The sequence below is a fragment of the Protopterus annectens genome, chromosome 2.part2 (assembly GCF_019279795.1).
Source record: "Protopterus annectens isolate FY-2018-M chromosome 2.part2, PAN1.0, whole genome shotgun sequence".
In the NCBI taxonomy this organism is placed as follows: domain Eukaryota; kingdom Metazoa; phylum Chordata; order Ceratodontiformes; family Protopteridae; genus Protopterus; species Protopterus annectens.
In genome coordinates, this window is record NC_056730.1 from 509,942,869 (window position 1) to 509,958,304 (window position 15,436).

The 15,436-nt window shown below is 43.6% G+C and overlaps 1 protein-coding gene across 1 annotated transcript in view; it reads left to right on the top strand.

The window, feature by feature from the left end:
• The window catches only part of LOC122795685 (coiled-coil domain-containing protein 166-like), a 1,310,434-nt gene that overhangs the window by 865,030 nt on the left and 429,968 nt on the right, over positions 1–15,436 (top strand). The gene's annotated exons all lie outside the window — the stretch shown is intronic.

Below are 15,436 nucleotides of genomic sequence, written 5' to 3' on the forward strand. Positions count from 1 at the left end.
GCCTTCCTTAAAGGGACCACCTTGTTAAGACCCCCAGTCATGGATCCGGTGGTACCATGGGATTTGAACTTTGCTCTCCATAAACTTACGTCAAGCCCTTTCGAACCTTCAGCTACATGTGACCTCAAGTTTTTATCTTGGAAAACTATATTTTTAGTGGCTATCACTTCTGCAAGAAGGGTCTCTGAACTGCAAGCACTTTCCATTAAGCCCCCTTATTTGATGTTTCACAAAGATAGGGTCTCCTTATGGGCAAAACCCTTCCTTTATTTCTAAGGTTTCTTCTCAAACAAATATTAATCAATCTATTGAATTGCCTGTGTTCTTCCCTAATTTTTCTAACAAGACAGAGTACAAATTTCACCAACTGGATGTGCATAGACAATTGCGTTTTTATCTGGACAGAACTAAAGATTTCAGAAGGTCAGATCAATTGCTTTTCCTTTTCAGATACTTCCAGTTTCCAAAGTCACATTATCTCACTGGATTTCCACCTGCATTTCCTTTGTCTATTCATTCAGTGGCAAAGATCTTCCCTTGAAGGTGAAAGCTCATTCTACCAGGTCTGTGTCTACCTCGGTAGCTTTTCAGGCTAAAATTCCAATAGACAACATTTGTGCTGCAGCAACATGGGCTTCACCTCATACATTCATTACTCACTACAAATTGGATTTGGCTTCCAGGAACAGGTCTTCCTTTGGTTCCACAGTACTCAGGAGCATTTTCCAATGAGCCACCCAATATGAAGGTGCTAGGGACGTTGTCCCAAGTGTAAGAATGAAGGCGAGATAGGACTACAGAACATAAAGAAGTTATGTACTTACCATAACGTTCAATGTTCGTAGTCCATCTCGCCCTTCATTCTTACGAACCCACCCTCCTGCCCCCTCCTTGAGTACCTGGGGGTAGAGTGTCTACTGCCTTTTTTGTTATGTTAGTCCTTTCTACTTGGTTTGTTCTTTGTCTCTGTATGTTTCTCCTTGCAGCAAACAAGATCTGGGGTATGTTAGTGATGCATGATGGGATACCTCCTAGCCACGAGCCAACCAGAAGTTTTGGAGCTAGAGTATGGCTGAGTCGGAGCCGAGGTTCGGCTCCAATCCCAAGTGTAAGAATGAAGGGCGAGATGGCCTACAAACATCGAACTTTATGGTAAGTACATAACTTTTTTTCTGTGAGCTTGTAATAACATTCAAATGCACAATAAACTCTTTGAAATACTTTACTTTGCAAAATGTGCTCCGTAATGGCTGTGTTCTGCGAAATATGCCTTGTAATGGCTGTACTTTTCGAAATAGTCTTACTGTAACACTACACAACAATGCAAACACTTTATACACTTCTGATAACTCAGATATCTTTGCTTAATATGAGAAATATGGATTCACAAAGCCTGTATTGAAAAATGCAGTTGTTTCATTTCAAACAGTTTCCGTAGTAATTTGAATACTTTTATCAATATCATACATATCAGTTTATGCAAATATTATTTAGAATGTTCTGTATGCCCTGTTTCATATTATATGATAAGAAATAGTGCTGAGGAAGTTTTAATACCTGAAATTCGTTAGTGACCTGCTTTGTGAAGTTTGCACATTTGGGATGATCCACTTTTGTATATTCCACGAGCATCTAAACAAGTGTCTTAAGTCATTTTAGCCAAGCTGATGTCCTTCTATTCTCATGTTGCAGTATTCATTACAGTAGGGAGGTTGCTGCCTGCAGCGCTGCCATCTGGCCAGTATACCAAATTCTTTGCTCCAGGAGGGTACGTGTGACGTTCCTTGTCAAGGCCATAAACCAATGTAGGATATAAAAATGACATCTGCACGTACCCTCTTCAGAATTTTTCTGCCACAGTGAACGTCAGACTCCTGTTTGGCAGTTCTGAAACCAGATCGCTATTTTCAGACGAACGGTTAAAGTAACCACTCCTGACCAGATGACCACTTCAATCTACCGATACAGATCAGTGCCCTGTTGGGTTTTTCTTTGTCTTTTGATTACTGCTAAGACATACATGTCAACTAGAAAGGGGTAGTGTGCTTGTGGGAGACAAATTCCTCACAAGGGCATGCACGAAATGTGATATTTTGCTTAGGCGAGTCCCACGACCATACGTCCTGCCCCATTTGCAAATCTTTTATTCCAAAAACTCTTCGCAGCCTCCTGGCCACATTAAAACTGTATTTGGAAAATCAGAGATTACGATGTCTTGCACTCAGTATGGAAGGTGGAGTAGGCCCGTCTGACGAGCCACCGAGGAGGAAGGCCAAGAAAATCAGGCTGGAATCCCACACTATGCCTCAGGCGTCTGAGCACATTCTTGAGGCTGATGAAAGTCTGGGATCTTCTCAGACATCCGTTTCCAAATCAAACCGGGGAACCTCAATGGAAGCTGGGATGGCAGAAACTTTTAGTACATCTGGTGAGGTTAATCAGCCATCAGATCCTGTGGCAGAGGGGAACCACAGCTCATTCAGTCGGAGGGCCCTGCTCCTACACTTCCACCCACCCAGACATCAGCTCCGATTCTTTATCCACCGGCTACCCCCTTGAAGAGAAAACAAAAACTAAAGCATCCTGAGCCTAAACCAGTTCCTGGATGTGAAGTATTTTCACAAAGTCTTTTTAGGGCATTCCAGGCCCAGCAGACACAACAATTACCACCTACTCCCTCTCCTCGGCCCCCCTTTAGTGGTATCCGAGGAAGATTACTCCTCTTCAGAGGAATCTATTACTTATGAGTCACAAATGAACTCCCCCAAGGATTTCATTACCCCAGAGGAGGAGGACTCCATTACTCCTGAGTCCCCAGGAGAAGAATTTACCTTTGGAGACACAATCTCCCTCATGAGGGAACATTTTAAGTAGCAGGCATCAGAAGTATCTGACACCAAGGAAAGGTACTTTGACCTACTATAAATGGAGCAACCATCTCATTCTGCTGTGCCCCCTTTGTTACCTGCTTTCCATGATGCCTTCTTGGCTGCTTCTCAGTCCCCAGACTGACAACCACTAGCCTCAAAATGTCCAGATCATTTCTATAAGGTCCCTCAGGAGACCCAGTTCTTTTTTTAAAAACCCTCCAGCAGACCCAGCAATTATTACAGTCTCTACTGACAAAACATCCAGACAATTGCCTTCTGCTGCTCTCTACCCAACAGATAAAGACAGCAAATTTATGGGCAGACTAGGGAAGAAACTGTATACCTCCTCTACTCTGGCTGCAAGAGTTCTCAACTACCAAATGCATATGGCTAGGTATGTCCTGGGCACCATCACCAAAGCCTCTGCCCTCCTCTCTGAGGCTCCTGACTCTCCCATTAAAGCCCAAATTAACACCCTACTTTCCACAGCATCTCAAGTGACTAGGCACTCCATCAAGTGCTGTTATGATGCTGTGGAAGCCTCATCAAAATCTGCTGCATCAGACTCAGTTTTGAGACAATATTCCTGGGTGAGACTACAACCACTCCGTATAGATGTACAAACAAAATTGCGTAACGCTCTACTGGACAACAAGGCCCTGTCTGGTCAAGCCTCAGCAGAGCTTCTCTAATCCCTTCAAGAAAAGGGAAAGTAATTTCAAAACCTAACACATTTACTGGTATCCCCTATACCCAGATATCACAGGAACCACCCACAAAAACCTTCTTTTGTTAGAAGACACCAAGCTCCTCAGTCGAAGGGGCGCAGACAACCAAGGAGAAGCTCTACTCCCAGGTTTTCCACCAACTCTACTGCCGCACCCTTTCGGAGTTAGTCTGACCAAACCAGACCACCTCCATTGTGACTTACCACCCTTAGACCCAAACATCCCCTATCCCTTCATCTCACCCTCTCCCTACCCTCCCGTCGGATAATTACATCAGAACAATGGGTCCTCTCCATCATTCAGAGGGGATATTTCATGACTTGGTGGATGTCACCCCCCCCTTCCAGGGTATTCCTCAACCACCTGCAAACCAAGCTCACCTTTTCCCACCCATCATTCAACAACTACTAGCTCAGGGCACCATAGAACAGGAACCCTACCCACAAAGAAACATAGGCTTCTACTCCAGAATGTTTCTGGTACCAAGGAAAGATGGCTTGTAGAGGACAATTCTAAACTTATCTTTCCTAAACCTATTTCTCAAGGTACCCAGCTTCAAAATGATTACCTTACCCTTGCTCTTACCACTCATACCGACACAGACTTTCATGGTAGCCCTGGTTTTGAAGGATGCCTACCTGCACATTCCTATACATCCAGGTTACAGGAAATCCCTCCACTTTGCAATAGGTTCTTGGCATTTTCAATTCTCTGCCTTGCCCTTTGGACTCTCCACTGCTCCTCAAGTGTTCACAAAGTGTTTAGTGCCCTTCATTGCTCACTGCAGAACACAGAGTATACAAATATACCCATATCTAGATAACCTGCTTATTCTTCATCAAGACCACCAAGTCCTTCTATTCCACCTACAACAGGTGATTTCCACCCTAACTCAATTAGGGTTTACCATAAACCATGAAAAGTCTCACCTGAACCCCTCTCAAAACCTGGTTTTCTTGGGATGCAGGATCAGGACAGACAGAATGAAAGCCTTCATTCCAGGCGAAAGAATCCTTGACCTTTGTCTATACTTCAACAATCTCCTCATCCAGTCCTCCTTGCCAGCTCGGGAATTCCTAAGAATGTTAGGCCACATGGCATCCTTTACACCCATATTACCTCTGGCAAGACTCCACATGCGGAAAATTCAGCGGATCCTAAAGAACTTATGGAAACAACACTCCCAGCCCCTGGACTCTCACCCCTTCCCCTACTTCAGTGTCTGAAGAGGGAACTCCAGTGGTGGGTATCAGCACTTCACCTTAACCAAGGAACCCCCTTACAGGTTCCAGCCCCCCTACAAAAAGTCTTCACAGACACATCAGACTTGAGGGTGGGGTGCAGTGCTACTAATAAACCAGAAACAATTCACCATACAAGGGAAATGGTCCAACCTAAGACAAAAGGAGCATATCAACATCAAGGAAATGAGGGCACTACTGCTAGCCTTACAAACATTCAAATCAGCTCTTCAGCCAGGAGCCCTGAAAGTGATCACGGACAACATGACTGTCCTGTGGTACATAAACAAGCAGGGGGGAACAAAGTCCTATCCTCTGTGCACCCTGGCCAACCAGATTTGGAACCTAGCATTATCACTCCAAATTCACCTGGTAGCAGTGTATAGTCCCTCAACAGAGAATGTTATGGCAGACCCACTCAGCAGAGCTTCAGCTCTCTCTCATGAATGGATGCTTCACAGACAGGTATTCATGGACCTTATCCATAGGTGGGGTATTCCACAAGCAGATCTCTTTGCCTCCCTCCAGAACAGACAGATGCCCAGATTCTGCACAAGGGACCCACATCCACAAGCTTGGAAAGTGGATGCCTTCTCCTTTCCTTGGGAGGGAATGTACCTCTATGTCTTCTCTCACTTCACACTGATTCAGAAAGTCCTCCTGAAAATACAAAGGGACAAGCCCAAAATCCTGTTGGTTGACCCCCTTTTGGCCAAGACAGCATTGGTTTCCCCTTCCACACCTACTAGCCAAGGGCAATCATCACAGGTTACCCCATCGAATAGACCTGCTCACACAGGACAGGGGATCCCTACTACACCCCCAGGTGAACAATCTGAAACTGACCTTATGGGTGATAGGGTTCTAATCTCCTACAGACACCTATACTCAGAGGACATATTCAATGTTCTACAGGAGGCCAGAAAACCTAGTACCAGGAGAAATTATGTATCTAAATGGAACAGATTCTCCAAATGGTGTCAATGGAAAAACCCAGGACTCTATGACTACTTTTATACCTGTGGTCCATTTATCTGCCATTTCTGCTTGTCTGCCCATATCACCTCCTCTGGCTTCGAGATTGGAAGTCAAGCTTTTTCTGAAAGGGGTACTTCATATCAGACCCCCCCAGAAAGCCTATACCTTCCCCTTGGGACCTAAATTTTGTACTAGAAAAACTTATATTGCCACCTTTTGAACCAGCGCATTCAGTATCCCTAAAACTATGCACCCTGAAAATAGTTCTACTAGTGGCCCTCACCTCCACCAGGAGGGTATCAGAGGTACAAGCCCTTATGGCTACCTCTCCTTGTCTTATTTTTCACAAGGACAGAGTTGCTCTCAGGACTAACCCCTCCTTCATGCCTAAGGTGGTTAATAAACTCTCATTAAACCAGACCATTAACCTGCCATTTTTCTACCCTCGTCCACAAAATTCCTCAGAGAGGACTCTCCATTTTTTAGATGTCCACAGGCAACTGAGGTACTACTTAGACAAAACCAGACTTATCATAAAGTCTGACCAATTTTTCATCTCCTTCCATCCGAGAGCTCTAGGGAAGGCAGTCTCCAAACAGACCATTTCTTCACGGATGTCTAAATCCATTGGCATGTGCTGTTCCTGTCATGGAAAATCCTTACATGGTCATGTCAAACCTCACTCTACCAGGGCAGTTGCCTCCTCAGCTGCCTTTTTCGAAGGGATTGACTATGCTTCCATTTTAGAACCTGCCACTTGGGCTTCAGTACACACCTTTATTAAACATTACAAACTGGACCTAGCCTCCAGAGCCAGAGTGGGGTTTGCCAGGTCAATTCTTCAGGGCCTCATCGACCAGGGAACCCACTCCTCCACCCAGGCTCATACCTAAAGCTCAGGTATTCCCCCCTACTGTAATGACTACTGCAACATGAGAATAGAAGGACATAAAATAGTTGTGTAAGAACTTACCATAAACTTAGATGTCCTTCTCTGCCATGTTGCAGTATTCAGTCCCCCCACCTGCCCCTCTACTTTACCTAACTAACATATCTTGGCTTACCTGTGGGGACATAGTAATTTTCTCTCCTGTCTCCCCACTAAACACAGCCTACCTAGTACCCTAGGATCTAGTCTACATGCAAGTCTAAAGGATCCCCCTATTGTGACCCTCTCTTAACCTACAGGTGTACTACTATATACAGCAGTTCATTCTGAAGAGGGTACGTGCGGACATCATTTTTATATCCTACATCGGTTTATTGCCCTGACAAGGGACATCACACACACCCTCCAGGAGCAAAGACTTTTTTATACTGGCCGGATGGCAGTGCTGCAGGCAGCAACCTCCCTTCTGTAATGAATACTGCAACATGGAAGAGAAGGACATCTAAGGTTATGGTACGTTCTTACACAACTATTCTTTTTGATGCCATGCCCCTTCAGTATGCTTCTTTTAACACCACGTCCTTTTAGACATGCCACTTCTGGCACCATGTCGCTCGTTCATCTCTAACACATATAACAAGAAGGCTGGGGTTTGTTCAGATGCTTTAATACATACAAACACATCAGGATGGATAGCAGCATCTTTAAGTACGAATGAACTAGTTAACAGACAATGCTTACATCTCAACAGCTAACTGCAAAATGGCAGTCAAGCTCGCACGTGCCCAGTATTTATGCACCTGTGCAAGCCCTTGGATAGCTTCTTAAATGTGTATACACACATATTGATCTACACATGTCAAAGGATGCAGGAATAAAATGGGACAGTAACATATTTGGGCCTTGAGGAGATACTACAAAGTAAGTATTGTGCAGGGTAAAAGAAATTTCTAACCACCAGAGAGACTCAGTAGTCAAAGGATAGTTTTGTTACTAACACACAAAAGTCTCTGATGACTGTATTGTATTTATGTGGAACATTCTCCTTATAGTTAGTTGTAATGATGCTAGATTTATTAAAGGAAACTATGCTGCACTTCTTGGCATTGAGAGTAAGCCAGTGATTAACACATCAGCCAGTTAGTTTTTGCTGGAAAATTTGAGTATCAGAGTTGAATTCGATAACCCCACATTTTTCAACAATCGACAAACTTAGCTAGCCATAGTCCATTTATGTCAGGTTTCATGTCACAGAAGTACACACCAAATAGGAGGGAACCCCAGCACAGAGTCCTATAGGACATTGTTGGTGATGCCTTGCTTTCTAGAGCAATCACTGCGACCTTGATGGCATGGATTCTGTCAGATAGCCAATTACTTGTCTGGCAAATTATGTATATGAGATGGTGCTGAGTTGTGAAAGTTTGACAATAATCCTGGCATGGTCGATTGTGTTGAGAGCCTTGGCAAGGCCCAGATAGACTGTGTGGACTATATGCCCCTTATCCGTGGCCTTAGTAACTCTTTCAAGGAACCTGTCCAGGTTGAGCAGGCATGATCTGCCTTTTAGAAAGTCAAACTGTCCAAGGATATAAAGTCTAACCTGTTGCTGTTTATTAGTTTAGCAATAAAACATTCCATAGCCTTGCAGATAATACTAGTGAGACTGATAAGTAGTGATGGATTATAATGGGGTGAAACACATGGCCACGTGGAGCCCACAGCTACAAGGGGCCTATGGCCAGCCAAAAGATAATTTAATTAAAAAATCCTGCACTACTAACAATGTTTAGTTAGCTTGCATGCCAGACATAACAGTAATTTGCCTTTTGTGAAAAAAAAATGAAATGACAGACACTATGTTCTCCCAGCACACTGCGTAACTGCATTTGCGCACGTGTATAAGAGAGCACATCTGCACAATAGCTTAGGCAAAAAGAATATCACTGCATTTACACCTATACACACATTACATCAGGTAAATTCAGTGTCTGCTGCAATCATTTGGTATTTTAAGTCCATAAAGAAGTCCAGCTGTACCAGTCTGTTAAGCTAAACAAATTATTGTCTGTATGTAGTGTGCTTTGTTCTAACTCAACAAATCAAAAAGGCTGCACGAAGCACATGCAAATTTATTACAAATTCACAACACAGTGCCAAAGCAAAATGATAATTAAGAGAGACAGTGAAGCACTGTACAAACTGTTAAGTACATTTGTGGCATTTACCAGAGGAAAACAAAACCAGAACCAAACAGTAATAACAGCAAGCGTGATCACTTATATATTCACATACTTCCACATAAACATTGAACAGTGGTTTGCACTTACATGCACTATGCAGAAGTTGTTGTGTCTTTCGGCTTTTCCCAGTTAGGGATCGCCACAGCGGAACTCCGGTCCACTAATGATTGGCAGTAGATTTTTACGTGCCGAGTTGCCGGCCCTGACGCACAACCTTCAACGAAGGTATGCCCATTCACGCATGACTCCACACAGAAGACGATCTGGCTGAGAATCGAACAGGACAATGACTTAATGTGAGGCGACAACACTACCGCAGCACCACCACCGCAGATGCACTATGCAGAAGTACTGAAAAGATTTTTCTTTCCATACAGCAGTGGGTATTATTAATGTTAGGTGAGTTAGATACTACCTTTAGTCGTCTTTTGTTTGTGTTGATTGCATTTAAAATGAGGAGCTTTACTGTTTAGGGGACACAGTGCAGAATTTAATTATAAACAATATATTTTATGTGGGTCATCGTAATTTATTTTGTAAATATTATTGATTAGCAGGCCTCTCAGTATTAAAGCAAAGAATCCCAAATGGCAATTGTACAGTGGTAAGTTATTTAAAAGGGAATATGTTAAAATTTTCTTCCTGTATTTGACTTCCCTTATTGCATCATTTCATTACATTTTAAATAATGTTAACAGAGAAATGTGTATGCACCTAACTGTTTGAGGAATAATTTTAGGCTATGTTATTAAACTATGGAAACTTTAATGAGTATTTTATTCAGCAATTCGATTTTGTTTTTGTGTTAGAAAATGTTAATTTTTTTTTGGGAGGGGGGTCTAGGTTTTCATTTTTGGGTGTTTTCTCTTTCCAGCCTAAGACAATAGGAAATGTTTTTTATTTGCACACTCATTTTGGGATTTTGGTTATCTGTGCTTTATTTATTGATCTGATGTAATTTTCATTCATTCCTCAACTGTTGTGTTCTGAGCTGATCCTCATATCAGACTCAGACACTTCTTCCAGATCATAAACACTGAAACTCTCAAGCTCCTCCCTTTATCCATAATGCCCTAGCCAGCTTACATACCTCAGATTTCATTTGCTGCCATAGCATTCAGATGTGATCGCTGAACTCTAGAGTGAGCTTTAACAGTTTTTTTTGTAAATTAGCTGATTTTCTATATAATTCCAATGATTTTTATATCTTTTGCTGTTTTTCCTCCCATTAACCCTAGTTATTTCTAAGGTTTCACCCCTTTTCCCTTTTGCTTTGAGTATTCTTCAGTACCATTACTGGTATCCTATACGTTTTAGTACTTCTTCTTTTACATACCATTGTCAGTAATTTATTTTCCTTTTCATATCTATTATAAAAAATATAACTTGCTCTGCATTACTTCTTGTTTCTGCTTTATTATGTCTGACAAACCTTCAGGGTTTAAACAATTTGTGGCCTGTGACTACAAAATACTCAATTCAGATGCACATTCAAAGTTGGTATATTGCTTAGGGACTTCTTACCTCGACTCCAACTGTGATGTTTGTCAAAGGGTTTAATACCCATGACTTAATTGACTGTAAAAATAAGTTAATTCTTAGGGACTTGCTGCCCTCTAAACCTGTATCTGCAGCCTCTGAAGCTCAAACCCTCAAAAGATTAGACAAAAAAGGAGATTCTCATACAAAAGAATCTCTTAAGAGATCTCTGGATCTGACAATGTCTGCTACATCAGCTTTTCCGAGCCTCCTGTTAATCCAAAAAGTCAGATCTGATGGCTTCAGCCAAAACCTAGATCCAATCAATCAGCGTGGATCCATTCACTGCAGTTATTGCCAGATCTGATCACCTCTTGGCTCCCATCGCCCTTTTTGGCACAATCTCCTTGCCACCACTCAAGACCCTCATCCACATCCTCATCCATTCGGTCTTCTAAGAGGCTAGCCAAAGAAGATGGTGGACAGGATGGTGAGGAAGTTTCTCCAGACACAGATACAAATGGAAGTTCATCTTCGACCCCATCAGGTCTGAAGACTCTTGTTAGTAGCACATCTCTGCTATTAGCTCCTTCTGTGATCCAACCTTCATTTTCAGAACCATTGGAGCCAAAAGTCCTGAAGTCATTTGCCTCAGATCCAGAGATGTTGGCATCTTTGATTCCAGTGGTATGTCTGAATTGTCTGGCTCCAAGTACTTTGGAGCTGGATGACTCTTAGCCGTAGTGTCGGGGTTGGCTCTGGAGTGTTGGATATGACTCTGAAATTGTCAGAGCCGCCTCTACCCCTCGGAGCTTTGGCACTGGATTGCTTGGCCCCAGCTCCCTTCTTGAGTAGTTTACCTTCTGAGTGAAGGGAACCCCAACGGTCTGTAAGCCTGGGTTAGAAGAACCATCAGAATCTCTTTCAACCAGGCATTCTGCCTTCAAGGTAGTGGAGAGAGCCTGTCCTGTATTCAGAGTTCAGACTTCTCTTCCCTCTTCAGCTCCAACTCCCCAATCCCACTCAGTTCTGCATCCATTCCACTTGGACACCCAGCCCAAACCAGTCTCCAAACCACCCAGCAGGGTATAGTAATTTCCTCTAATATTTCCCTGTAGCTCCCCACTGAGGAGGTTCCTGTGAAGATGAAGTGCAAAAGGAGGCATTTAGACTCTCCACAAGAGTCTGTTATCGAGGACACTGACTTTGATGAAGGGGAAGAGTCCCACAGATCATTACCAGATGATGTTTCATTTGGAGACATCTTAGAACTCCTAAAACAAAGGGGTAGTTGGACCCCTGATAACCCTTCCCCAAGATGAGTTAATGTTCCTGGAGGACTTTGGTGGTGGCCAGTTTACCTCCTGGGTGACTCTGCCTGCTGTTGAGCTCATTGATTTTGTCTCTTGACTGGTGTGGAAGGAGCCTAACATGATTGAGTCTATCCCTAAGATCCTGGCAGCACCTAAGGATAGAACACATAGGAGTAAAGGAGTACACATTGATGCCATGGTTGCAGTGGCAGCCAATAAGAAGTAACTGGCAGAAAAAAAGGTCCTCTTTCCACCCCTTGAACAGGGAGTCTAGGGTGCTGGACAGGTTTGGGAAGCATGTATATGCTTCTGCTACCTTCGCTCTTAGGTCACTAAATTATTTGGCACATTTTATGAGACTTCAGAGGGATCTGATTAAAGAACTTTCCAAATCCCTCTCTGGGACCACATCTTCTGAGGTAGAGAGCACTATTTTCTTGCAGTTGGCTACCCTTCAGTCTGTTTCAAACTCATTCATGAGGTTCATCTCCCATGCAGCTGAAGGTACCTCATGGGTGGCAGATTTAAGCATTTCCATCAGAAGATATGTCTGGATGCACTTATGTGACTTTGTGGAACTCTTCAAATCTTGTTTCGTCAATGCTTCCTCTGATGGAACCTCCTTATTTTCCCCAAAGTAATAGACACGCTCTCTGGGTGTGAGCAAGAAGGGAAAACCTTGTCTGCTGTGGGAATATGTTTTTGACCCCTAAATGGACCTTTTCTGGGAAACAGTGAGATGGAAGAAAAATGTGGTTCAAAAAATCCCACAGTCCCTTCCAAGATCCACATGGAGATATTTCCCCCAGGGGCAGAGGGGGAAACTCAAGTGGCTTACACTATCCCTGAGGCAGAGGTGGTCCGCATAATCAGGGATCTAGGGATACCTTCTCTGACAGATCCTCAGTGCTCCTGAAATGAGGCCCGACTTCCCATCTCTGGAGGCAGTTGGGGATCGTTTATCCCTGAACCAGAGAGCCCTGCTAGAAATTACAAAAGATTCATGGGTGCAGAGGATAATATGCAGAGGTTATATAATACCATTTTTTTCATCCCCATCCACTAGTGTCAAACAAAATCTCTGTTGTTCCATCCAATCAGAAGGAAGCAGCAAACCTAGAAATAAACAAGATGCTAGAAAAAAGAGTCATCCAAGAGGTGCCCCTAGACCAGAAAGAGTCTGAAACGTATTCAAGATTCTTTTTAGAGTCAAAAAAGACAGGGGACTGGAAACCAATCTTGGATCTCAGCAAACTAAATTGATCTGTCCAGCATACAAAGTTCTGGATGGTCACGGTTCAGTCCATTCTGTCATTTCTGCACAAGGACACCTGGATGTGCTCGATAAGTCTTCAAGATACGTACTATCACATCAAAATGAGCAGATGATCCAGAAGATATATACGCTTCTGGCTTGGAGCCAGTCATTACCAATTCAGAGCACTGCCCTTTGGTCTCACCAAAGCCCCCAGGGGGTCTACCCAAGTGCATGTTGGTAGTTGCAGCTCACTTGCAACTGCAGGGATTCTGAGTGTTTCCATATCTGGATGACTGGCTCCTGACTGCTCCAACCATGCATCAACTAATTCAAGCATGGGACTAATTACTCCAGTTGTGCTCTCTTCTGGGGATTTCTGTCACTTACAAACAAATCTCAACTCAGTCCAACTCAATCTCGGGAATTCATCAGTGCTTTGTTCAATATGGTCACTTAAATGGCTTCTCTCCCTCTGTCTCGAATTCAAGCATTTCAGTCCCAGCTAAAAAAAGATCATTAAAAGCTCTTTTCTTTCAGCTCATCTGATATTCCAAGCATTGGGTTCCATGTCAGTGGCAATCACTCTTGAACCACTGGCAAGGTACCATATGAGGATCCTGCAATGGACACTCACATCTCAATGATCTATTCTCCAACAGTCTTTATCCAGTCATGTCAAAATAATGCAGGCTTGCAAGAACTACCTCCTATGGTGGATCCAGTCTAATCAAATACGAGAAGACAGCTAAAACCTTAATGACCATGGATGCCTCTCAGATCAGGTGGGGGTTACTTCTTGGGAAGGACGGTTCAAGGCACATGGGCCCCCGAAGAGGCCAACAAACACATTGATGTCCTGGAGATGAGAGCTATCCTCCTAGAGTCGCAGGCTTTCCAAGACTCTCTCCCATCCGGGACTATTAAGTCAGACAGACAGTATGTCAGTGGTCTGGTATATCAACAAACAATCTTACATCCTTTGTCAAGAAGCTATGAGAGTATGGCAATGGGCGATCTTATCCAATTGCTTTTTGATAGCAACTCACATTCTGGGGAAGTCCAACTTGATTACAGACAAATTAAGCAGGTCTGTTCTAATTACTCACAAGTAGTCTCTCAACGTGAAGGTGGCGGAGAGGATTTTCTGTCAGTGGGGCCAACTATGTTATGATCTCTTTGCATCTCCCCTCAACAACAAGTCCAGCATGTTTTTTGCCCTGATCTCCCCAGTGGGGGAGTCTCTGAGAGATGCTGTACTTCATGTATGGCCCTCTGGTCTCCTGCATGCTTACCCCCCCAAGTCCCCTCATTCCCAAATTTCTCCAAAAGCATCTCAGTTGAAGAGCACGGTTATCCTCATTGCACCTTATTGACCTTGACACATCTGGTTTCCCTTCTTTTGGCATCATCTTCTACATCTGCCTGGGATTTTGGATCTAACTCTGGGTATATTTGCATGGTGCTGTACAGTGCGCAAACAAGCTGATATGAAAAGATATATATAAAATAGTGTAAAAAACAAAGTTTTTAGTATGTGACAGTAATGTATTATAGGACACTGCATGGAGTATCTACAATAGTAGAATGGCTCTATTGTTAAGGAGGCAATTCCTGGAACTGTGTTGTTTCCAGTTTGTGTGCACGGATCACTATGCAAATGACCTGGGGTTACAGAATAGCACAAATGGGTATCCGTGTCCGCAGATCCCATCCATGTAGGCACGGAACCATGTTGGTGTCCACAGAACAGGTAGCTGGCATCAAAGGAGGGTGTGTCTGAGGACTTGTAAGCTCATTGGAGCTCAGCAGCACCTGTTTGAGTGGCCACTGCTGTGCTCAGTGGGGGGGTGTTGTACAGTGTCTGCCAAGCTTTGTTTACCTTCAGGGTACATGTTTCATCAGGTTTGAGCATGTTTGCATGGTGCACTGCCATGTTGAGCATTACCTTTCATGGAGGTGTGTACACTAAGTGCTGAGCACTGTTTACCTTTGTGGCAGGTGTTTGAGCGGTGCGCTGCAGTGCTCAGTGAGGAAGGCTGTTGCAAAAAAACATTGGCTGAGAAAGGCACTGATATCTTAATTATTGATGATCCCTATTTCACTTCATCTAGGGCCATTAACAGTCCTTAATTATGTAGTTGGAATGTGGAGTGCATCACAGGTAGCCAATCACACAGGCTGCGCCTACAGCAAAGCACTATAATTGTTGCATACACCCTACAATCTGATTTCACCCCATACTCTTCACCAGTGGAGTACAGACTTGGGAATTTTAACTGAAGGAATGCTAGGGGCTGCAGCAGGTCTGCTACATATGTATGTGCCAGATGCTGATGTCAGTCCTGCTGCTCCTGACTGTAGGCCTAGACTGAGATGGGGAAGTGTGTTCAGGCCCAGGGTAACCTTCCAGGAGCTACATGAGCTGGAGATTGTAGGG